The sequence below is a fragment of the Eulemur rufifrons genome, chromosome 17 (genome assembly GCF_041146395.1).
Source record: "Eulemur rufifrons isolate Redbay chromosome 17, OSU_ERuf_1, whole genome shotgun sequence".
NCBI classification, from domain to species: domain Eukaryota; kingdom Metazoa; phylum Chordata; class Mammalia; order Primates; family Lemuridae; genus Eulemur; species Eulemur rufifrons.
The window spans coordinates 67,616,820-67,642,799 of record NC_090999.1 but is presented as its reverse complement, the minus strand read 5'-3'; positions in this window follow the sequence as shown (position 1 = coordinate 67,642,799).

Below are 25,980 nucleotides of genomic sequence, written 5' to 3'. Positions count from 1 at the left end.
TTATTCACCTAACACAGGAGTGCCCAGATTCATAAAGCAAACCTTAGTAGATCTAAGCAAAGAGATAAACAGCTACATCATAATTATTGGAACTTCAACACCCCACTGACAGAACTGGACAGACCATCCAAGCAAAAAACAAATAAAGAAACACTGGACTTAAAAGGGACTTTAAAACAAATAGGCCTAACAGACTTTTATTTACAGAACATTTTACATTAAAACTACTGCATATACATTCTTCTCATCAGCAAGTGGAACATTCTCAAAGATTGATTATATCTTAGGTTACAAAACATGGCTTGACCAATTAAAAAAAATAAAACTCATACCATGTATCTTCTCAGACCACAGTGGAATAAAATGAGAAATCAACACCAAGAGAAACACTCAATTCTACACAAAGTCATGGAAATTAAATGACCTGCTGCTGAAAATTATTGGATCAATGATGAAATTAAGATGTAAATCGAAGATTCCTCAAACTGAATGACAAAGGGGACACAAGCTACGAAAATCTATAGAATACAGCAAAAGCAGTCCTAAGGGAAAATTCATAGCCTTAAATGCCTACATTAAAAATGCAGAAAGATCACAAATTAACAGTCCAATGACACATCTCAAGGAAATAGAAAAGAAAGAGCAAACCAAACTCAAAGCCAACAGAAGACATAACTAAGGCCAGAGAAGAACTTAATGAAATCAAAAACAAGAAAATAATTAATTTACAGTAGATCAATGAAACAAAAATTTGGCTCTTTGAAAATATAAACACAACTGATAGACCTCTTGCTGGATTAACCAGGATTAGAAGAGAAAGAACTCAAATAAACTCAATCAAAAATGACAAAGGAGATATTATAACTGATACCACAGAAATACAAAATATCAACTGTGAATACTATGAAAATCTGTGAGCACATAAACTCAAAAACATAGAGGAAATGGAGAAATTTCTGGAATCACACAACCTCCCAAGATTCAATCACGAAGAAATAGAACTCCTGAACAGACCAATAATGAGCAATGAGATTGAAGCTGTGATAAAAATCTTCCAACAAGAAAAAGCCACAGACAAGATGAATTCACAGCCAAATATTACCAGACCTACAAAGAAGAATTAGTACCTACACTGCAGAAATTAATCCATAAAATTGAGAAAGAGAGAATCCTTCCCAACTCACTCTATGAAGCCAGTATCACCAAGATACCAAAGCCAGGAATGGACACAATAAAAAAAGAAAAGTACAGACCAATATACCTCACGAATATAGATGCAAAAATCCTCAATAAAACACTAGCAAACCAAATTCAATACCATATCAAAGAAATAATCCACCACAACAAAGTAGGTTTCATCCCAGGGATGTAAGTTTGGTTCCACATACATAAATCAATAAATGTGATCCATCACATAAGCAGAAGCAAAACTAAAGATTATATGATCATCTCAATAGATGCAGAAAATGCATGTGACAAAATTTAGCACCCTTTTGTGATAAAAAACACTCAGCAAACTAGGCATAGAAAAAATATATCATCAATCCCACAACTGGGTATTTACCCAAAGGAAAAGAAGTCATTTTGTCAAAAAGACACCTGCACTCAAATGTTTATTGCAGCACGATTCACAATTGCAAAGATGTGGAATCAAACCAAGTGCCCATCAATTCATGAGTGAATTAACAAAATGTGGTATATGTAAACCATGAAGAAGGATGACTTAATGTCTTTTGCAACAATTTGGATGGAACTGGAGATCATTATCCTAAGTGAAGTATCTAAAGAATGGAAAAACAACACCACATGTACTCATTATTAAATTGGAATTAACTGATGAGCACACATGTGAATAGAAGGAAGTAAAACTCAATGAAAATCAAGTAGTGGGAAGGGAGAAGAGGGGATGAGTGAAAACCTTCCTAACAAGTACAATGAACACTATCTGGGTGACGGGCACACTTTTAACTCTGACTCGAGCAATACAAAAGTGATCCATGTAACCAAAAATATTTCTACTCTCCTAATACTTTGAAATAATAAAAAAAGAACATCCATTTTTATATACAAGCTAAATGATCATTAGGAAAATGGAGTGAAAATGTGCTTTGCAGAACATTTTACTGTTTTAGTGGCAAAGAAATATTTTTATCTATAAAATGCTGTTTAATAGCTGTTAAAAATATTTATAATTTTTTGATGAAAATTTACAGTACTCCGACACATGATAATAGTCATTGCCCTAGAGACACTAGCGCTAGAGGTACAAGTACCCATAAAAGTATTAACAACAATTACCTTAATATCATATTAATTCTTATGTCATTTATTTGTTGTTAGTAGAAATGTATTACAAAATGAGAACAAATCTGGGAGTCATATTGTCTTCTTTACCATTTTTGAAGTTGATAACCCTGAAAAAAGACTTGACTAAGAAAAATGGATTCTTTCATTTTAAATGTTATAAGAACTTTTCAATTCTCTCTCTCTTTTTCTCTCTCACCTCCCACCCCAATATTGTTTCTCCCCACATTCACTCTTTCCCCAGCTTCTCTAAGCCATGACGATATTTTGTTTGTTTCTTTATTTCACTGTGTGTTCTTTTGGTTAATGCCAGTAGTAGCAAGTCATTCCTTTCGTCTTGAAATTATGCTGTACACTGTTTGCCTGACTCTTTCATTTTTTCCAACAAAAAGAAAGTTTAAAAGTTCTTTCTTCTGTTCACTTACATTTGTGGCTAAGATGTCCCTAGAAAATAGAGTTTGTTTGATGACAGCTTAGGAAGGTTAATTTCCATACAATCTATGTGTGTGTGTGTGTGTGTGGCTGTATGTTTGTGTACTTTGGACCCTTACCCGTGACAATGACTCTCTTCCCTGAGCTTTCTTTTCAACTAGGTCTCATCCTTGGGTCCTGTCTTCAGCCTGCATAACTCAGTTTTAGCAATAATCCTGCTGTGTCAGTTTGGACAGGATCCCCTACCTTTAATATCTGATCGAATTCTTCATCCCTCACCCTTGGGATGACATCTAGGATGACGTTGGGTTCAGCAAGAATCTGAAATTGGTTTAGCTCAAGATCTCCCCAATCTTGATAACTCTTCCTAGTAAATTTATTCACAGACCTCCTTATTTTGCTCATTGGCTATAAATTCTCAGCTGCCTTTTCTGTATTTGGAGTTGAGCCCAATCTCTCTCCTCTTTTGTGATAGCCTTGACATTTATCCCAATAGTCCTGGGGAAGTCTTCTGTTTTAACAAGTGTCAGAATAAATTTTTATTTAATACTACCATTATTAACACTTCAGTCAAGTTCTGAACCCCACAACAAGGTGTCAAACAAAACTAGAAATTTCATCTTGCAGAATTTTCAGTGATCAGTGTTTTTTTGACAGCTACTGGGCAACTTTTCTTTGCAGCTTGCAAAAAAGGTCACGGCGCTGATACTGCGTGCATACCCAGCTTACCCAGAGCTAGAGTTAACATGGATGCAAAGAGGGGAATGGACACAGTGATCTCCCAACTTCCCCACTCTAAAAGTTCAAGCACATCTCCTGTCACTCCTTTTTAGGGAGCGTCATAGTTGCAACACATTGGGAGAATGTTTGAATCACACAATCAGAACAAGAGAATATTTAACTATTCTAAATAGAGAGCAGAAAAGAGCTGAGTGGCAAAGCAAACAATACACCCAGGGTATGGTGACTGAACTGCATTAATGAAATATGGAAAAGTGTTCTTACTGCTATCCAGAACATAATATTTTACTAATTATACACTCTTCCCCTTTCCTTCTTCCTCCCTCTCTTTCCTCTTTTCTCCTGCTTTTCATTTTCCCTCCTTTAGAGACAGTCAGCCACTATACCATTTATATATGCTAAAATTTGTAGGTCCCTCTCTATTCTGGTAAACATTGTAAATATATTATTTTAATAATCTTCAATGTAATGCTCAGAAGTTGATATTATTATACTCCTTTGACAGTGTAATGGATGAGGAATCTCAACTACGCAGAGGTTAAATGATTTATTCATGATCATATAGCTAATAAGTGGCAAAGGCAAAATTAAACTCAGCCCTGCCTAAAACTTATTATTTGGTATATTATCAATGTTTTTTAAGATTTAATGTGCATTGACTAATTATCTGGGGGTCTTGTTAAAATGTAAATCTGAACTCAGAAGCTCTGGATGGGGACCTGAGATTCTGCATTTCTAAGGGATGCTGACACTGCAGTTCTTTGGGCAACACTTTAAGTAGAATTTGATGGTCATTAATTTGGAGTTGAAAATTTTCACACTTAATGTGTATTTACTCATAATTATACCTCATTATTGTGGTATGTATGTCTAAAATACTACACATTAATTTATCCCCAAGCCCTTATTCTTTGTTCAATCCAAAGCTTAGAACTTTCTGGTGTCGGCAGAGTTTCCCCAACTAATTCTCCCTCAAGGGCTTCGCTTAGACAGAAGTCTCAAATGTAGCACTTTTTGTCTTCAGTCCATCCATCAAATTTCTCTTTCCACTAATCATTTTTTTCTTCACCTCTTCTGAACTCTTTCAATCTATCTAGATCTTTTGAGCACCAATAAACACAAAATCGAATGCTGTATTCCAGGTGCAGGCCCATCATTCATGTGGGAAATGCTATCACCTCACATCTCTCTGTTCTATGACACAAGCGATACAATCTCTCTCAGTAGTAAGTCCAAAAGAACCCAGCACGATTTTTGACTGAGCTATATTGAAGATTTCTATCTAATTTGACATTGTAATTTACAGCCTCAAATATCTGTGCTTCTTCAAAAGAACTAATTTACATCTTTGAAGCTGGATGACATGGTTTTTCTTATACAACGCATGTTTCATCCTTCTTTTTTGTTACTGATGTTAGCACGCAACCACCTCCATTTTAAAATTTGGATTGGTGGGGAGCTCTTTCATATCCTTTATTGTTTGTGGACAGCCATTGAGACAGAAACATACTTCATATCCCAAATGCCTCTGTACTGAAATGATAGATCTCTAGGGATAGGTTTTTAAATTGGTTAAGAGTAAGACAAGGTGTCACAGACTTTTATTTTGGGAAGCCTTGAGAGGCAAGTCCAATAGGAATTAATTGCTGATTAATTGGTTAAAACACTTGAACTTCTGTATATGGTATAACTTTTTTTTTTTTTCTGTCACTGTGCTTGTGGTACCTTTAGCTGCTTAGAAATGTTCCTTTTGAAAAATTCCAATCTGGTCCCAGGTGAACCAAAAGAAAAAGGTCTGATTTATGCCTACATCAGCAGTGCTAAGTGGGGAGCCTTTTCTGGGCACATGATCTCCTTTCAATAAGATTTATACATGTTTAAGGAACAGTAGTACCTATATGTAAGAAGCTTGTGTTTGTTCAGTTTATAGTTAAGGCTTGGTGGATTGCTCTTTGCGATGATAACTCTACTAAAGATATAGTAAAGTTACTAAATAAAGACAGCCGGAAAAGCCTACCTAGGAAGATGTAGATGAGTGTGTGTGCGTATGAAAGAGAGAAAGAGAACTAGCCACAAATATAAATTTTTTCCTGATTTATTCCTAATTAAAATTTTCTATCATAAGGTCTTCTTTGAGTCTATAGTTCCTGTCATTTTTAATTTAGCAAATGCATGTTGAAAACCTCCTGTGAGTCAATGACTGGCTAGGTATCAAAAAGGAGAATGCTGAAAAATATACTGTTTATACCGTGAGGTGTTCACAATTATAAGATGAGATAAATTTCTATGCATCAAGTAATTTATATCTCTATTATAGTCCCCTTTTAATTCTTGTTACTTTGTGCCAGAGAAATCTCATAAGAAGGAGCAGTGGGAAGATTCTAGAAAGATTAACTGTGGAAAAACATTTGGCAGGGCCCTAAAAACTAAGCTAGGATTTTGTATTAGATAAAGGTAGGTAAGACAAGATGTCATGAACTTTATTTTGGAAGGCCCTGTGAGGCAAATCCAACAGAGTTTATTTGCTTGTAAAGTCAGGATAATAAACATGAACTTCTATCTATTGTAAAATTTGCGTATTTAATATACCAAAATAATGTTTCCCCAGAGAAAGTATATTTAAGGTAGAGATGTGTACACATATATTTATTGTTCCTCCCAAATACGTAGATTCTTGAGATTTGGAACTGACTCCTACTTCTTGATTGCCTGAGTTACATTTGTTTAAATATTATTTTGTTGAAAATGGGTAGAATGGACTATTTTCCAATTAATGCAGGGCTGGAGTGGGGTGAAGTGGTCTATATGTCAATGATAGATTCTCGCTTCATTGCAGGATATTCTGTTGGATTTCATACACAGTTTCCATCAGCAAACATTTAGGTGCCTAAAATTATAAGTCACATGACATAGATTTGGGATCTATGACATCTATACAGTGTCTCTAAGTTCTATTAACTATTTGGATATTTGTACTCTTTTCGATTCTTTTTTTTTATAATGATTTATTTTAAATAGTAATCATGTGAAATCATAAAAATAAACATAATAATAACAGGTAATATTTATTTGGTACTTACTATGTTAACCACTATGCTAAATATTTTACGTAGCATTATAACATTTGATCCTCACAAAAATCTTTTGAGTTGGGTATAATTGTAAATTCATTTTATTGATGAAACCAAGTCTAAGGGAGGTTAAATAAATTTTCAGAGACTAGATATTATGCAGTTAAACAAGGATTACAATCTCTATTTTTCTGGCTCCAGAAACTATGTATATAACTTATACACTATCATTTTATATGTAATTCCAAATCCCTATGCTATGAGAACAATTATTTAACTCTGTGTATCAACAAGCTGATACCCAAAGAACTTATGCAATACAAGTTCTACAGAAGAAACAGAGATGACTATTATGTGATTCTCTACAACCAAGAACGTGTAAGTTAGTAGATTAACACTTTTACATCTCTAACTCAAATACAATGCTATGCTAAATGTTACAAGAGGGAAGTAATGTTAGTGAAGGATACAGAGGAGAGATTGATTTTAACTAGAGAACTCTGAGATGATTTTCAAAGAAGATATAAGCTGAAAGAGATTTAGGGACTATTTAAAGCCTCAGCAGGTGGTTGTAGAATTGTGGATGAGGGAGGGGAAGTGGCAAATGGCAAGCATTCAAAGACAGAGTCCAGAGAATGGAAGACACATTTAGAGAATAGCAAGGGGGATCGAATAACCAAACCATAGGAAGCACATAAGGGAGAAGGGGACACTGACACATGGGAGATGCAACTGGAACATTAGGTTGGAGATGAATTCCAAGCAGAACTGTTTAAACTTTATTCAGTAGGGAATTCAAAATTTTTGAATTGTCATGTGACAAGATCACATCTATGTTTTAGAAGGCCATGTAATCACTAAACATGAATAGTGGTTTAAACAGATGAAGGGAGTCCAGTTAAAGTAAAAGAGGAAATGAGCTACTAAACTATTTGTGTTGGTGTGGCCTGGAAAAAATAGTGTTTACATTCACTTGTGATTCTTCTGAAGTTAAGCTAAAATGTGTAAGTTTCAAATATGTCTTACTTATTCATAGGCAGAATTTGAATGATTGATTTATTATCTAAAACAGCCTCTATTTAGGACACTTGTTACTTATTCTTTTATTTGAGATCTAGGATATTTTACAATATTGGCTGATACAAAATTTTTGAATTTCATATAACAGAACAATTTTTTTTTATTTCAGCTTATAAAGGGGGGTACAAAAGTTCAAGTTACATACATTGCCCATGTACTGCCTATCCCCCCAAGTCAGAGCTCCAGGCGTGTCCATTCCCCAGACAGTGCGCATTGCACTCATCATGTAGGTATATACCCATCCCCTCCTCGCACCACCCCCTCCCCGAGTCAGCACTTCAAGAATGACCATTCCCCAGACGGTGCGCAACGCACTCATCATGTAGGCATACACCCATCACCTCCCCCCACCCCCACCTCAGTCTGCTATCCGATTGGTATCATTCCCAGATGTGAATTTAGATGATGATCAGGGAAACCAATTTTCTGGTGAGTACATGTGATGCTTTGTTTTTCCATTCTTGGGATACTTCACTTAATATAATGGGTTCCAACTCTCTCCAGGAGAACCAAAGAGATGTCGTATCACTGTTATTTCTTATAGCTGAGTAATACTCCATGGTATACATATACCGTAATTTACTAATCCAATCATGAATTGATGGGCATTTGGGTTGTTTCCACATCTTTGCGATTGTGAATTGTGCTGCTATAAACATTCGGGTACAGGTGTCTTTGTCATAGAGTGACTTATGTTCTTTTGGGTAGATGCCCAATAATGGGATTGCTGGATCGAATAGTAGGTCTATTTGAATCTGTTTAAGGTATCTCCATAATGCTTTCCACAGGGGTTGCACTAGTTTGCAGTCCCACCAGCAGTGTATGAGTGTTCCCTACTGTTCTAACTCCTGGTGTTTTAAAAGACTGCCATGTCAAGCAAATCAAAATATAACTAGAATAGTTTACAAGAGGAAAGATAGAACTGAAGGAATTTTAAAAAATATATAGAACAAAAACCTTTCCCTTACATTCTTGAGAAACTAATTCTTTTCTTTGAGAAAGCAATGGATTAGATGACTTACTGGTCATTTTTGAACTTTAGTTTCCACGGGTCTGTGATTCATACACAAGAAAAATTGCTTGATCTTCTGACTGATGATCATTTTAATCACTGTTTTTCCCTGCCACCAAAAATAAGATTCCCCTAAACATAAAAATGTTTCAAGCAGACTTTCTGGCTCTGTAAAACTCCAGTGATAAATACAACCCTCAACATTGCTGTTTGAGATGGTAAATCACCCAGAGTTGAATTTATAGAATTCTAGAGATACATTTTGTCCAGACTTTTCCTAATTTATACACAAGCCCAGAATTCTCTGACATTTTATTAGAAACAAAGTTCAAATCATTGAAGAAAAATAATTAAATGGATTAAAATATCCCTTTTAAGCAAATTCTATAGGTTTTCAATTATCATAAAACTATATTTTATTTCTATATCTATCTAATTATCTATTGATTATCTAAATATCATCTTGTTAATAAAATTTTCAGTAACAGCAATGTGCTGCTTGTCAGCATGTCAGACCAGATAGCATGAGGGGGATTTCCTGCCACAAAATAATTAGATCCTACATAAAGTATGTATGTGTATGTATGTGTGGGTGAATACTAATAGGGAGTAAGGGAGTCTTCAGGAAGCCAAAAATATATGACCAGAAAACCCAAAGTGTAGGATTACCTGAAGTCAGGTGCTGATATAAGCTCAGTGGTCCCCAAATTGGGTCTTGGGCCAATAATGAAAAGTAGGAATAGGAATATGAGACTTTAAGACACCCTGAGAGCAAGAAAGGGGGTGGAAGTAGCTCCAGTTTGGTAACACTACTGACTTGGAGTTTGAGGCCTAAGATGTTTTATAATATCAGCTGATATAAAGTTTGAAGGTGAATTCTGACTCCCAGCAGAGGAAAATGCAAATTCCTTTCAGGAAGAATATAACCTCAATTTTTGTCAGCACATTATCCATATAATCAAATTAGTCAAATAATGCGTTCACAATTAAAGATCACCAGATGAATAAGGCACTGAATCACCATGGAAGAGAGTCATCAAAACATTATACAACAGATATAGATTTCCTAAGGATTCAAAAATCACAAGCATCAGATCCAAACTTTAAAAATTTTTTTGTTGGAAACGTTTACAAAAAATAGTAACAACAATAGTAATTATAATACTAAGAAATTATAAAAACCTCCAGACTACTTTGATAATTTGATCAGGTAGGATTTTCCAAAGAAACAAGATCAATTGGATCTATCTAACCATTTATTTGTCTATTCAGTTATGTATCTATCATCTATCTAGCTTTATTTTAAGAAATTAGTTTATATGATTATGAAGGCTTGCAAAAGTTTGAAAATTGTAGGGCAAGCCAGCAGATGGGAAACTTAAGCAAAAGTTGATGTTGCCGAGTCTCTTCTAAAACCCAGAGGGCACCTTAACAGGCTGGAAACTCAAGGCAGAACTTTTATGTTACAGTGGAGGAAGAATTACTTCTTCAGGTAACTAGTTTTTGCTCAATAGGCATTCAACTAATTGGATGAGGCCCAACATTATTGAGAGTAATCTCTTTTATGTTCAATTGGTTGTAAATGTTAATTATGTCAACAAAATACTTTCATAGCACACCTATATTAGTGCTTGACCAAATAACTGGGAACCACAGTCTCGTCACATTGACACATAACATTAGCTATCATCATAATAAATAGAATAAACTTTTAAAAATATAATTATTAAAATTTTAAAAAAAATAGTAAAGGATTTAGCAGCAGAGTAGATAGAGTCAACTTGAGAATTATTGCCATGGAAGATATATGTGAAGAAATTACCCAGATGTACAAGAAAATAGAAAATATGAGAGTAGTTAATAGATAAGAAGGAGAAAATAAAAAATGCTAACATATGTATAATTGAAGACACAGAAAAGGACAATAAGAAGAATGGAGAAAGGGCAATGTTTGAAAAAATAATAACTGAAAAATTTTTATAAATAATGAAAGACACAAATCCCCAGATACTAGAAGTACGTTGTAGAAAGCAGAACCTAAGCCAAGCAAAACAAACACTACCCATGGCCTTCTCAGGCCAGCAAATATCAAATACTCCCACTGCAACATATCTACATTAGTTACACTAATTACAACTAAAATCTATAGGTAAAATACAAAAAGCAACTCTCTGAGGACTTGGAAAACTACACAGATATTTTCTGAGGAGAATTCTACTAATTCTATAAAATCTCTTACATTTCTCATTCTACCTCATTGTCCTGATACCAAAACAAAATATCTTACAAGGAAAAAAAAATGTACAGATGAATATCTCCCATAAACATAGATATAAATGTCTTCAACAAAATATAAGTAAATCAAATCTAGCAGTATATTAAAAAAATCATGACCAAGTGCATTTTATTTTGGGAATGACAGGCTAGTTTAGTATTTGAAAATCAGTAATTCACTATTTAAAGGCAAAAAAAGAAAAGTCATTTGGTCATATCAATAGATAAAAATGAATTTTAAATAAACAAACATCCTTAATGATAAAAATGCTCAGAAAGCTAGAAATCAACCTAATTTTCTTTAACTTGATAAAGGATATTGTATTAATCTCCTGTGGATGCTGTGAAAAATTACCACAGTTAGTGGCTTAAAGTAATGCAGATTTTAGTATCTTACAGTTCTAGCAAATCAGAAGTCCAAAATGGGTGTCACTAGCCTAAAATAAGGGTATTGTCAAGAGTGTATTTCTTTTTGGAGGCTTTATAGTAGAATTCATCTTTTTTTTGTTTTTTTCTGGCCTCTATAGATTGCTTACAGTCTTGGCCAGTAGCCCCTTTTCCATTTTCAAAGCCATCAGTGGCCATTTAAGTCTGTCTCACGCTGTACAACTCTGGCACTGACTCTTTTGCTTCCTTCTTCCACATGGGCCCACGTGGGTAATTCAGGATAGTATTTTTATTATTATTAAGGTCACTTGATTAAGCAATGCTAATTTCACTGGAAACCGTAATTCCTCCTTGCTTATAACAAGATATTCATAGAATTTGGGGATTAGGATACACACACATTTGGGGGACATTATTCTGCTGATCATATGCAAACACAAACTCCCTACAGCTAATATCCCATTAATAGCCTAAGTACTTTTCCTTTTTTTTTTTTTCACTGTTGCATCTTTTTTTTTAAAATTTTCCTTTAACTCTCTCATTTTAAAAGATATGCCTCTCTTCTCTGTGCTCCCTTCGCATTTCTTTCCTAGCACTTACCTACTATAATATTTACTGTTGGTTTGTTTGCCTATTCTACTAGACACTATGCACTATTCAATAATGTAGATCAGATCAGAGCCTGGTACATAAAGAGTTCTTAATAAATACAAGCTGCAAAAAGCAACATCTACAAATTATGTGTTCCTTAAGAAAAACAAAATCATGGGCTGGTACTTGGGCCCTTTTAGTTCCTTAGCTGACTTGGTGTCTGTGTACTCCTAAATACCAAAGGAAGGCTTAGTTTCCCATAGTTTCTATACCACTCAGGCACACAGAACATACTTATTTGGGCAGAAGAACCAGAGAAAACACTTACCAGTTATGATGCTTTATTTCTAATTTTCCCCTTCCAAGCCCTGGAAACACATATCAAGTTCAGAAATTATATAAAGATCAAGAAGAAAAGGGGGGAAAAAACAGGTTAAGCAAGCCAATGTGATTAAGAGAGAAAAACTGTACAAGAGTACAGGCATTCTATAATATTACATGTGAAATACTGTTTATACTTAAGGTTATTTCAGTAGTTTATATTTGCTTAGCAGCTGTATGATTTTTAAAAATTTTTTAAATTCTTTTAAAATTATTATGGGTACATAATAGCTGTATATCTTTATAGAGTACATGTGATGTTTTGATACAGCCATACAATGTGAATTAATCAAATCAATAGAATTGGGGTATCAATCACCTCAGACATTTATCATTTATTTGTGATAGGAACATTCCAATTCTACTCTGTTAGTTATTTTAAATTATACTCTTATTGTTGTGCTATCAAATATTGTGAATTCTATCTAATTATCTAACCATATTTTTATACACACTAACCATCCCCTCTTTATTCCTCACTCCCTGCTATCCTTCACAGCCTCTGGTAACTATCATTCTACATCTATCTTCATGTGATCAACTGTTTTTACTATTTAGCTCCCACATATGAGTGAGATTTGTCTTTCTATGCTTGGCCTATTTCACTTAATATAATGTTCTTCAGTTTGCCACATATACTCACCACCTAATAGGTACTAATTGATCAACACTTACATGCACATATGGAAGTAACATTTATCGGGTGTCGGGCAGGTGGGAGGGGGGAGAATGGGATGGTTATATTCATACGTAATGGGAGCGGTGCTCACTGTCTGGGTATGGGCACACTTGTAGCTGTGACTTGGGCAGTACAAAGGCAATATATGTAATCTAAATGTTTGTACCCCTATAATATTCTGAAATAAAAAATTAAAATTAAAAAAAGATCCATGTTGTTGCAAATGGCAGGATTTAATTCTTTTTGTGGCTGTATAACATTCCATTGTGTATATGTACCACAATTTCTTTATCTGTTCATCTGTTAATGGACACTTAGGTTGATTCCTAAATCTGGGTATTGTAAATAGTGCTGCAATGAATATGGGAGTGCAGATATCTTTCTGATATACCGATTTCCCCTCCTTTGGACATATACCCAACAGTGGGATTACTGGGTCATATGGTAGTTCTATTTTCAGTTTTTGGGGGAACCTCCACACTGTTCTTCGTAGTGGTTGCAATAATTTACATTCCTACCAAGAGCATACAAGGTTTTCCCTTTCTCCACATCCTCGCCAGCACTTGTTATTGCCTGCCTATTTGATAAAAACCATTTTAACTGGGGTGACATGATATCTCATTGTAGTTTTGGTTTGTATTTCTCTCGTGCCTAATGATGTTGAGCATTTTTTCATATACCTGTTGGTCACATTTTTTTACTGACTTATCTTCTTGATAAACTGAATGCTCTACTCATTGAAATGAGGGACTCTCTCATTTTCATACCCTTTGAATAGATTCTATTATAATAAGACATTATGGGCTGACTTGGTTCCCCCTCACCCCTGGTACCTCAGAATGTGCCTGTATTTGGAGTGTGCTAGTCAATTTTGCACTGCAATAAAAGGATTTCTGAGGCTTGCTAATTTATGAAGAAAGGAGGCTTATTTGGCTCATGGTTTTGCAGGCCATATGAGAAACATGGCGCCAGCATCTGCTTCTGGTGAGGGCTTTAGGGAGCTTCCAATCAAGGTGGAAGGTGAAGGGGGCGCAGGCTTGTCACATGGTGAGAGATGGATGAAGAGAGAAGGGGAGGAAGGTGCTAGGTTCTTTTTAATAATCAAATCTTATGAGAGCTAATAGAGTGAGAATTCACTCATGACTGTGGGGAGGACCTCAAGCAATTCATGAGGGATCAGTCCCCATGATCCAAACACCTCCCACTAGGTCACACCTCTGAATTTGGGAATCAAATTTCAACATGAGATTTGGAGGGGCAAAACATACAAACCATATAATGGAGATAGGGCCCTAAAAGAGGTAATTAAGTTAAAATGTGACTGTTAAATTGGGCCCTAAGCCACTATGACTATCGTCCACATAAGAAGAGATTAGCACACAGAGAAAGACACCAAGGGTGGCTGTGCACATAGGCATGGACCATGTGAAGAGGCAGCACGAGAGTGGCCATCTGCAAGCCAGGGAGAGAAGCCCCAGAGGAAACCAACCCCACTGGCATCTGGCTCTCAGACTTCTAGCCTCCAGACTATGAGAAGACAGATTTTTGTATTTTAAGTCACTCGGTTTGTGGTATTTTGTTATGATAGCTGTAGCAAATTAATGCATAAGGTATCCAATAAATATTTCTATATTTAATTGGGAAAAAATATTCTATGGTGTAAAATGATGGCAACCCTGTCCCAAACCTGTCCTAATCATATATATTTATTGCCCATTTAACATTGCTGGCAGAGGGGAGAGGAAGGTGTATGAAGCAGGGGTCAGCATATTAGGAGATTTCTGCCTTTTATAAAACTAAAGGTGTTGTTGTTGGGAATTAGAGCCTCTCTGCATAGAAGAGTAGCCGTTTTATCTCTCTCAATAATTACTACTTAAGAATTTTTGTATTTATTAAATTGATATTTACTAAAAGTATATTAAACAACTTAGAGGGAAAAAAACTGATATCCAAATTTGACTTTCCAAGTAAAGAAAATTAGGCATCAAAATGTGTGAAAACTTTAAGGCCCAGATAATGAGAAATCATTTTACATTTGCGGTGAACAATTCATTGGAATAGAAACTATTGAGGAGTGTGTGCGTGTGTGTGTGTGTGTGTGTGTATGTCTTGTGTTATAGATGAGGCAGGGCAGTGGGATATAAAGAATTATATTACACTGAATTATTATTATCTCTGAGGAGTTTACCATGTGATTTGAAGAGAAAAGCAATAAAAAGTAAAACATGATTTATATTAAGTGATTTGAACAGAAAGCCCCCAATATTATTTGCCTCGTTATAGAACATAGCACAAAACCCAGTTGTTCACACTGTACAGCAGAAAGCTTAGAGTTGGGGAGAGATTCAGAAAGCCTTCCCTGTATGTCCTTTGAGAGTCAGAACCTGGTCATATATTTCTTTTTTGCCTAACACACACAGCTAGTGATAAATGCTCAGCACATCCTCGTTTAAATGAATTATACCAAATTAAAGTGAAGAAATTCAACGCATACTCTGATAATTTTACTGTCTGTCTTGTTCCTTCTCATACTAGAAGAGCATTTTCTGAGGCTTCTGAGTCACAGATAAGACTTGTTATCTTTAGTGAAATGGCAACACTATTTTTCAAAGTGGTCAAATAAGTCAATGTCAAGAGTGTATACTATAGCAAAAACTTGAGCTGTGAGGATGACGATCAATCTAGATTAGATGTAAATAAAGCTGAAGTGGCTCTTAGGGCTTTGGCATGTGCTGTGCAGACCAACATTTGTTATGCTCGGGTTCAAATTCCCACCTGCACTCAAGCGGGTGAAAGCTCCAAACTGATGTTTGGTAGAGAAGGATAAAAAGTAGAAGATGGAATAGTCTCATTAACTTAAATATTTAGGAAATTGATTTTTCAATTTAAATTGCTTAGATTAAATGCCTATGTATTATTTTCTGATGCTAGAGTGCTGGCTCCTCTTTTCCTCCATTTGATATTGTCTGAATGTAAAATGTTGTCCTATTGTTGGAATGATCCTAATAAAAATAATACCCACATAAGCAGGCCATCAGGCTGCTCCTTGTAAAACAGTGATTTCTCTTCATTATTGTTTGAATTTCAATGACACCAAAGTTAACAATCTAAGTCTTGAAATTGACAGTTTTTAACCCGGAGGTTCCTTAGAGAATAGCGCCTTATTTTTTAAAAAGAGAGCTCATAATTCTTTCGAGGATAATAAGCTTGCTTATTTTATGTGTTACCACATTGCACTTTCTGCTCAGAATTAACTTCAGTTCATCATTTCCATCTGTTGTGTGGAGGCTGTAACTTTAATAAAATAAGTAAATGTCTAGAACCAGCACTGTTAGGACATTGGTTATTGATTTTATTGGAATCAATAACTCTGAAGAATAAAAGCACATAGTATATGTCATGGCAGTCCGAAATTTTTGACTACATTATGTTGGATGGATTTAATCTGTTACTATAAAAAAAAAAGAAAAGAGCTTTAAAATAATTTGTTGGAATAAAAAACATGACTTTTCTCTTGAAAAGTTTTTGTTTCCAGGAGTATAGGTTTTTATTATCTTTCTCTTTGCCAGCCTAATTACCCAAAAAGTCTGACAAGGTGCTCACCAGTACTCTAGCTATGCTCAGCAGACCCTTTTCCCTGCACTGGTCCTCTGTAAGTCATGTGTGGTCAAAGGTGGAAATTAAACACACATAGTTTTAATTCATTCTCATAGCTACAAAACATTATATATCATAGCTGTATGATACTTTAATTCTTACCTTATTGATGTATACATAGATTTATAAAAATATCCACTGGAATTAGTTTGTCCATTCCACTTTTATATTTTTGTAGGATAGATTTCTGAAAGTTTGTTTGCCATGCTAAAGAGAGAGAGAGAGAGAGAGAACATTTTGAAATTTAGAGAAAAGTTGCAAGTACAAAGAGCTTAGAGTAAGTTGCTGAAATGATGTCCAGATATTACCAAATACTTTAGCCTGTGTTTCCTACAAACAAGGTCATTCTCCTTGCATAACCAAAATATAACTCTCAGTATCACAAAGTTAACATTGATTCATACTGCTACCTAATCCTAATTTAAGTTTTGCCAAATGTCACAGTAATGTTCTTCAGAGCAAAAAGATCCAGTTCAAAATCACAATCTGAGTTGAATTATTATGCTTTTTTACCCTTCTGTATTTTTGAGCAAGTTCCTAAGTCATTTCTTGATATTTATAAAAATTTCAATTCCAAGAGCCAGCCAACATTTCTGTACAAGCTGAGCAATATTGGATGTGAGCATTAAAAAATTATCTTTCCACATATGAATATAAAGTGATAATGCTATTGTTTTATTGGCATTTTATTGGCAACTAATGAGATTGAGTATGTGTTCTTAAATTTTGGTGAATTGTATTTTCCTCATCTATTTTTCTGACAATTGTTACTTTTATATTTTGTAAGCACTTAGAAAATTAATCATATATGTTTCATAAATAATTTTTCAATATGTTTCTCTGGACTTTATTTGTTGTATAATATAATTAAAAATATTTCAGTTGTCAAGTCTATCAGTCTTTCCTCTTATTTAGTATCTTGCTAAAGGACTCTTTACATCTAAATGTTTACAAATATTCTCTTATACATTATTTTAACATTTTAAATTATTCTTTTATATTTAGATTTTAATCTACCTAGGAATTAATTTTATATGATATGAAGCAGTGTCTACATTTTGGTTTATTTTGAGAAATAGCTAATTATGCCAGTATTATTCATTAAATAAAGAATCTATTATCCTCTAAATTAAGATGACACTTTTGTCAAATGTTATGTTTTCCATATGTTTGCATTTTTGTTATGGCAACCTTATAAAAAATTTCAACTATCTTTTATGACAAGTCATCTTTTATCATGCTCGTTTACTCTCAATTGTCTTTTACAATTTTTATTTAATCAATTTTCTATATTAATTTAAAAATATTATTAGTGGTATGACAACTATACCAATATTGGATTTCCAATTAGAATTTAATTAGATTTATGTATTATTTTTAGGAAAGATTACACCTTAAAGATATTGTTTAGCCTTCATTTTTATTCTTTGGCTTTGAATATTATTTTACCTGATATTAATATGACTCACCTATTTTCTCTTCCTGTTAACAAATTTGCATAGCAATTTATTTTCCACTTTTTTCTTAACTTCATTTAAATGTATTTCTTGCACTTATCTGGTAGTTGGATTTTGTTTTATAATCCAACCTATCATAAGGGAATTGCCATTAGGCCTGCTAAATGATACCTTTGGTTTTAATTAAAACCATCCCAAGAATTCCAAATTTTCCATCTAGATGGTAGAAAAATTAAATTATTATTATAACTAAGATTAATATTTATTGTCTTCCTGTTAGTGTTGAAATTAGAAATCAGAGTACGCTTCAAAAAGTTCCATGGGAGTGCCATGAGGAGGCAACTGATGTTTGTCTGTCAGTGGAATCATTTGTCCACTTTTTGGGCTCTTAGATGTCAAACCCTTTCCACTTGTATCTTTTATGTTTGTAAACATCAAAATATTTTTTTCTGAGAATCCCCACATCATCTCTTATTGTTTTTCCTTTCTTATAGTCTTTTGTACTCCACATTCCACACTCAAAATTGAGCTAAAATTCAGAGCTTGTTAAAGAATAATAAAGACTTATTTATTTCTGATAAAGGGTGTCAAATAGACTTAATAATGACATAATGACAAATGATATTGTGAGATTAATGCTCTGACAATCAGCTTTAGTTGACAATAAGCCTCATTCAGGAAAAGAAATGTTCATTCTAGGATTGCCAGTTCAGATTAAGCACATATTTAAGAAAAAATTTATAGTCATGCACTGCATAACAATACTTCTGTCAATGATGGGCTGCATATACCATGGTGGCCCATAAGATTATAATTGAGCTGAAAAATTTCTATTGCCTAATACATCATAGGACAATACATTACTCAGGTATTTATGGTGATGCTGGTGTAAACATACTGAGCTGTTATTTGTATAAAGGTATACAGTGATGTCCTAGGCCTTTATATTCACTCACCATTCACTCGCTGACTCACCCAGAGCAACTTCCAGTCCAGTAAGCTCCATTTATAAGAATCCTATATACGTGCATTATTTTTAAAGTCTTTTATCCCATTTTTGTACTGTACCTTTTCTATGTTTAGAGATGTTTAGATATACAACTCCTTGCCATTGTGTTCAATTGCCTCCAAAATTCAGTACAAGAACATGTTATACAGGTGTATAGCCCAGGAGCAGCAGACTACACCATGGAGCCTACATGTGTAGTAGGCTACACCATCTAGGATTATTTTAATTAAAAAATTTTATTTTAAAATAAATAAAATGTTTTTGTTACGTGGATGCCTTGTATAATGATTAGGTTGGGGCTTTTAATGTGCCCATCACCAGAACAGTATTCATTGTACCTGATAGATAAGTTTTTACCCCTCACCCTTTCCCACTCTCTCCACTTCTTGGTTTCCCATGGCCTTTATATCTCTTTGTGCCATTGTGTGCCCCTCTAGGTTTTGTAAGTACATTCTATGATGTTCACACAACGATGAAATCTCTAATGATGAATTTCTCAAAACATATCTCCACTGTTAAGGGATGCATGACTGTAATGTCATCCTTTATAAGTTTCCATACAATCACTTCTGACTTCAATACAGGATACTCATATTAAGAAATAGAACTGTTTATGATCTAAGCAAAGTTTTTGAGCCTGCTATAGAGAAAGATTTTTAAGAAATATAGTTGCGTGTAATAATAATTAAAAACATTTTTTGCATGCAAAATCAAAGTCATCATCTCATTGTTCTTGGATTCACAGGAACATAAACGGGGGAATGTGAAATAGTTCAGATCTCAATTGGCACATATTTTGTGTTTGGAAATTATGGGAAATGTTTCTTGCCCATTTGTTTACTAGAGCAGCTCTTTCTTAAGTATCTCATATAACCAGAAAAATTAATCCATATTAAATTCAAATGTGTCATTACACTTTTGCTTTGTATCCTGGAAAAGATCAGGCTCGAGTAGACCTTTCCCTGTAACAAGACTGTAAGGACATATGCCAGACCATCAACTTCAGAAGCAGTGGTCCCTGGCAGATAGGTCTAATTTGTACAGATTGTCAGGGCTTAACTCTGAATTGCATTGATCTGTAGGGATTTTTTTTTTTTCATTTCTAAGATAAACATTTAAGGCTAGTGAACTCCCTGGTACTGCTATAACTGCAACCTACAAGCTTTGAAATTTCATACAGCTAAAAATATTGTTCAGTTTGCAATGTGATTTATTCTGTAGCTTTTTAACACACTGTAAAAGTTCTTTACTTCAGTTCCAATATTTGTGGTTTTTCTACTTATCTATATGTTATTTGATTTCTAGCTTAATTGGCAAGTACCCCAAAGGAAAATCAGTGCCCAGAAGTTTGGGCTGGATTTAATGATCTTTCTCCATGGTCTGTCTAGGCCCTCAAATTCTGACTGATTCAGCCTCTGTGATGCCTTTAAACAATTTTTTGTTTTGTTTTATTTTTTAATCTGACTTTTCTAGTTTCTCTTAATAGAAAATGTTGTTTTGCCACAAGTTATTCCATTATAAGTGGGAGAAAGAAAGGACATTCAAATCGGGAAAGAGGAGCTCAAACTATTCCTATTTGCTGACGATATGATCGTATACCTAGAAAACACTAAAAATTCCACCAAAAGTCTCCTAGAATTGATAAATAAATTCAGTAAAGTTTCAGGTTAAAAATAATTAATGTACATAAATCAATAGCATTTCTATATACTAATAAGAGTTAAGCGAGAGTCAAAACAAGAACTCAATACCATTTATAGTAGCAACAAAGAAAATGGAATATATGTTTAAAAACTCTTTCATTGTTTAATTTAATAAAAATTCAGAAAAATAAAGCAACTAAACACATATGCAGCTTAATCAATTACCACAATTTGAACATCCTTGTAATGATTTATCCCACTCATGTTGGGTGGATTACTGTGGCCACCACAGAGGCCGTGCATGTGCTCCCTTCCACACACATTCTCCTCTATCCCTCTAAGAGTAGCCACTATGCTACTTTAATAGTAAATGCTTCTTTGAAAGTAATAATAATGCTATTATCAAATGTATAATATAGCCCTAAATATCATAGTTTAGTTTACTCCTTCTCTCATTTTCTTTTTTTCCTTGTAATTTATTTGTTGAAGAAACAGTATTATTTCTTTTGCTTGTTTCCCATACTTTGGAATTTGTTGATTGTATTCACATGATGTAGTTTAATATTCCTCTGTATTTTCTGTAAATTGAGTTGGGCTTTAGAGGTTTATATTTGGCAAGAGTATTGCATGCATAGTGTGGTTATCTGTCATTTTTAATGTTAGCAGCCACTGATGCTCATTACTTAGCTCCTTAATTAATTGGAAGTTGAAAAATGGTAATATTTTAATTTGAGCATTTGTTCTTGATCTATTTGTTGAAATACTTATCTCAAGAAAAATTTCATTTTATATGTTATAGTGTTAGCCAGAGGTATAGTTTGCATAGGACAGACAGGATAAATACCTGATTCTCTTATTTTCTAGTTATCAAAGAACTGTCTCCTAACATCATTCAAAGGTGACTGATTAGTTTTTTGTCTTGGTTTGGTTTTGGTATCATTATGTACTCAGAGATTTAAACACATTTAATGTGTTTTGATGCATTGCAGTTATTACTCTTACTGATATCTACATTATCTCATTCTGGACATTGGGAGCCTCATCAATTTAGCTCTTCGGTCCTTTTAACTTAACCCTAGTTAGCTTCCTTGCCACCTGGCATCTGATAAGTTGTTCCAGACTCATCTTGCACATTTTATACCCCAATCCTGGAAGCTGCCTGCTGAGCACATAAATATGTACAAATCCAGCCAAGATCAGACACACTGCCCAGCTGATGCATAGATTTAGGAGCCATGATAAATAATTATTGTTTTAAGCCACTGACTTTGGGAGTAGTCACATAGCAATAGCTAGCAACGTATAAGATAGATAACAAGATAGAAAATAAGAAGTAAAAAGTAAAGCTACATGGGAAGTGAATACAGAAACACCAAATTTTATCTAAAATTAAGCCTATGAGAATAGATACAATAAGTGGTGAAGATAATTTAAGAACTAACAGGGAAATATTGCCTGGAATAAAACACTGAAGTTTTTAAATGGGAGAGGAATATATAATGTATTAACAGAACCATCAATACAACAGAAAATTCTGTAAGTTTTCAGAGATAAAAGTGTATTTTTATATTTATATTTTTATATTGCATGTGTGTTTTAAGCTACTGAGTTTGAGGTGGTTTTCTACACAGCAATAGACACTTATCATAGATACATATAAGATAGTCAAAACCAAAATATTTCATCACACAAGGGAGTAAAGTACAAATATTCTCAGATATATTAATTGTAAACTCTGAACATACATACCTCCAGTAAAACAAAGAAGAATATCAAGAAAAGGGAAGACCGAGAATCCAAGAAATAATGGCAGTGCAGAAAATTTCATCTGTGGTGGAAATGGCATAGAAAACCTTTCCTTCAGATTAGAAGAGAAAATTCAAGAGTCCCATGAAGAATATGTTCGAAAGGATACAAAATCAATTTCAAAATATAAATGTTTTTATGATGATGACAAATATTCTTTTCTTGACATATAAAAAGACAGTAAGAAATCCTAGAAAAAATAGAAGCTATTATAAGAAAGACACTGTCCACATATGATGCAAATTAATGTGTAGCATGATTTGGAGATGGTGATGGAATAAAAATAAATCTGTTTAATATTGATATAATCATGTGAGATTTCACTTATTTCTATATAGTTTAAATTAAACTACCTTCTTCTCTATATATTATTTATTATCTTAAAATTTTTAGGATGAATCTATAAACAATGAAAACATCTCTGAAGAGAATTAAAAGCCTTGGCAACATAAAAACAATAATATAAATGATCAAAATTAGGAAGCAGCAATGGGAGAGAAAAGATAGGTATTGGTAAAGGTATCCTTATTTTCTCATTTTATGGAGTTAATAAATTATTGTCTAAAGATAATGACTCATGAAATATAAGTTTAAATTTAGTATTTAATGCTACAGAGTTAATTGCATGGAAAACTAGAAATATAAAATAAACAGATAATGGGGACATTTGATACTTATTTTTTCAACACTATGGTTTAAATTAACATTCCAATACATCTGAGAAGGTTCAATTCAATATCCATTTATATTTGGTAAATTACTTGTCCTCTATCACTGGTTCCCTTTTCTCCTGTAATTTGCATTTTTTGCATGTGAAGTGTCTTGGATCTATTCCCCAATTTTTAAACTTTTGCTGCATGAATTATTTCTCTTCATATTGTTGCTTTAGATAACAATATGCACTTTAACTTCCAGACTAACATGGTTCTCAACAGTGACCATGTTTTCTTTCATTTGGTCTATTAAATTTTTTAGTGAACATGATTTAGGTGAGCATGTTTGTTTGTTTTCTCACAGAAAGTCTTTGAGTGTGTATATGTTAAGCTTGAACTTCTGCTAATGTTATTATTTTAACTCAAGTTTGTCATCTGTCTCCTCCAGGAGATCTGTTTTGCTATTATATTCTGTTTACTATCATTGATCTTCTTTTCTCTAGCTTTTGGGACCCTAGGTAAGGTTATATACTTTTTTCCAGTTCATTGGAAATCAGGTTTCATGTTGGGGGATGTTAAATGATTCTTGCCTTAACAAGAGGTGAAAGATGAAGCATCTCCTATCTATCCCTATGTGTGAGTGATGTTAAAGTAGGTAGATTCCCAGTCCCATTGGGAGAAGCAGCCAGTAATCCTCCAGCTGTAGAGGCTAGGATGACTCAATCTATTTGGCTTCTTTTTGTTCTGCTGGGAACCACACTTATGGGAAGATGGTGCTGATCTTCTCCCAGGAATCCAGAGTTCTCAGAAGTCCATACTCTACTCAGAATTTGACATTAATCTGAACCTTTCTTTGGCAGTTTCCCTGCTTATGTCAGAGAAATCCTCATATCAATTCTCTCTACCAGAACCCTAACCAAGCCCCTAATCTCATTGGCACCCAGCTACCTATATATCAAAGAAGCTACTCAACTTGGAAAAGGCAGGTATACTGAAGTCAATGTTGAAGGGGAAGAGGAGGGTAATAAGGAGCCATGTTCCAAAATCTTTCACAGAAACCTGTTAATGTTGGGGAAAATCTTAAATAAGGGTTTCAGTTTTTGTTTGTTTTGTTTTATAAATTATTTCTTCTTGTTTCTGAATTCAGAAAGTTGTATTATTTATATACCTTATTTTTAGAGATAGACATGGCAGGTAGTGTGAGTGGCTCCTTGTCAGGTCTTGGTTATCCTGGTAGCCCTCTTCATATTAGCAGTAGACAAAATAGAAGACGACACACAGTTGCTGGCCTTGATCAGTTATCCCCTGTCCTTTAGGCTAGAACTCTAAGGTGCATGCTGGCTCTTATGTCCTCTCTGTTTAGCCCAACAACACTATCCTCTGCCCTCCTGGAAACACTCTCCTCTGGTGGCATCTGCTTGTGCCTAGTTTTCCTTCTATTCTTATGTTTACTGTTTCTCATCTCCTTTCCTGGCTCTTATGTGTCTATCCAAATACTACATGCTTGAGATTCTCAGAAATAGGGACTAGGATTCTGTTTTCCTTTCACTTAGATTCACAGGTAATCTCAATTTTAACATCTCAAAATAAGTAAATCTCAATTTTTCTTCAGGAAACTCTTCCTTTTTTTTATCTTAACCCATATGAGCAAAGCACATCACTATCCACCCAGTTAGTTACTTAGGCCAGAAATCTGGCATTATTCCCTTTCCTTCTCCTCCCAAATACAACCCTATAACAGATCCTTTCAGTTTTATACTCCTTTACTCTAACTTACTGCTATCCTTTTAGTTCAGCCTATCGTATTAAATAGTATTTTTTTTTTTTTTAGGATTACTGCAACACCATCATAAGTAATCTTTCTGTATTGCATTCTGCAGACATCCACAAAATCTATCTTAACATAAATTAGATCATCTCATACCTCTTCTTCCTGTATTTCAATAGCTTCCCATATGTTTATTTAATAAAACTGAAATTTCTTACCAGGGTCTAAAAATTCTTACATGATCTGGCCTTACTGTCTCTCCAAACTTTTGGCTTTTTTTAAGCTCACTTGTTTACACCCCACTTGTACTGATTACCTTCAGGTTCCTTAAATAGATCAAACTTTTAGTGGCTGCAAAGTCTTTAAATAAGCATCCTCTATCCTCTATCTACTTAGCATGCTTCTTTGTCTTCCATTATATGCCTGCCTTTTCATATAGAGAGCCTCCTCATTCCCTACCCTCATGGATGTTTGAGTACCCTGTTCACTTCTTCTATAGTAATTCTAAGAAACTCTTTGTGCTTTTGTATTCTGATCTGGAATAATAGCAGAGCTTAAATATTATTTAATAATATTAACTACTTTAATGTTTATTATGAAAATTAAATGAGTAATACATTTAAAAGCTTTAAAACAGGGGTCAGAAAACATTTTCTGTAAAGAACTAGGTAGGCTTTGCAAGTCATATATGCTCTGTCTCTTATATTATTTGTTTTCCTTTTTTTCTTTTTTCCCTAAAATTTTTAAAAATCTAAATTTAGTATGAGCTTACTGTTTGTGTAAAAACAAAATGCTGTCTAGATTTGGTCATAGGCAGTAGATTGATGACCCCTGGAACAGCACTGGGTACATAATAAGTGCTCAAAAAATGCTAGTTATGCTTATAAATTGCATAGTATACACTTCATTTATTATATTTTTATTCTTTAATAAAATATACACCATTAAAATGTAAACTCCATGAGGGAAAGGATAGTGTCTGTGTTCACCAGTGATTTATCATGGTTCCTGACACATTTAGAAGCTCAATATATT